The 1405-nt window shown below is 40.2% G+C and overlaps 1 pseudogene; it reads right to left on the bottom strand.

Moving 5' to 3' along the window:
• Nucleotides 1–300: 300 nt before the first annotated feature.
• Nucleotides 301–885, bottom strand: LOC142832495 (S-phase kinase-associated protein 1 pseudogene; annotated as a pseudogene).
• Between the last annotated feature and the right edge of the window lie 520 nt (nt 886–1405).

The raw sequence follows: 1405 nt of genomic DNA, 5'->3' as shown, positions 1-1405 counted from the left end.
TTGTTTTATTTACAATGCCAACTTTCAAAGGCTCACTGAAGTTAATTGGACAATGAACTAGGCAGAAATCACTTTACAGAAAGAGGGAAAACCCAAAATGCCACTTTCCACAGAGAACCCAAAAAGTTCAGTTTTACTCAGAATACTGAAAAAAACAAAAACGAAAGAACTTTTGCTCATAGATGAAACTCAGCCATAGGTCAGATCTGTACTGGAACTACACACGCAGTGAGGACGCGACTGTGTTTGTCTACTGTTCTCATATTAACAATTATAAACAGTGTGCAGCTAGCATTTGGAGCAACCCTTTTAGTGCTACAGTGTCAGGCACAGCACTTCACTCTCTTCACACCACTGGTTCTCTTTGTGAACCCGGGCCTCTTCCTCTTCAATAAAGTCATTTTTGATATTGAAGGTTTTACGAATCTCCTCAGGAGTTTTCCGCTTAATCATATTGGCCACAGTCTTGCATGTGACATCAAGCAAACCTTTGACGTCTAAGTAGTTTGTAGCCAGAATAAGTTCAAAAAGTGTTCCTTGGTCAACTTTCAGGAATTCTTGGTCCCAAGCAGGAATATCATATGTCCGCTTTTCTTTTTCTCATCATCCTCAGGAGGAGGAGGGTCATCCTTGTGATGGGTTCACCACTGAATGACCTTTGTTAGAATTGTTGCATTAACATTTGGTAAAGAACAGCATCATCATCTCCCTCATCATCCATTCCCAAATCTTCCAGCATTGTCTTGATAGTCACAGATTGTTTGGCAATTTCTGCATCAACTTCAAATATCTCTCCATCAGAACTCTGCAACTTTATCGAAGGCATGGTGCTCAGTATCAAGACTGCGGGCCCGAGGCTGCCAGTAGGTGATCACATAGGAGGTACAAGGAAAATAGAAGCTCTTTTTTAAGCTTTCTAAGGCTTTATAGAAATTCTAGGGCCTCATGTTGGTATGCTATTTGTAACCAAAAGCTTCTCTGTCCCACCCGGCCCCACAGACATTTCTATATAATCACTCAGAGACTTAATATTAATTATAAATCTTTGACAGATGGCTCAGTCTCATTACTAGCTAGCTCTTACATTTAAATTTCTATTAATCTGTGTAATATCATGTGGCCTGTGGCTTACTGGTAGTGCTTTGACATGTTATTCCTGGGGCAACTGCTGATGTCTCCCATACTCTGCCCTCCTTTTCCTACATCTCTGCTTGGATTTCCTACTTGGCTCTATCCTGTCTGGCCATAGGCCAAAGCAACTTTATTTATCAACCAATGAGAGCAACACATATTCACAACATACAGCAATACATTCCACATTCCCCACCTGTCAAGGAATGGGTAAAAAAAAAATGGAGCAAACCTACATAACAGAATATTTGTTAGCAATAATAATGGAATAAAG

This window comes from Microtus pennsylvanicus, chromosome 12 (genome assembly GCF_037038515.1).
Source record: "Microtus pennsylvanicus isolate mMicPen1 chromosome 12, mMicPen1.hap1, whole genome shotgun sequence".
Lineage (NCBI taxonomy): Eukaryota > Metazoa > Chordata > Mammalia > Rodentia > Cricetidae > Microtus > Microtus pennsylvanicus.
The sequence above is the reverse complement of the archived record's forward strand: the minus strand, read 5'-3'. Positions and strand labels throughout refer to the sequence as shown.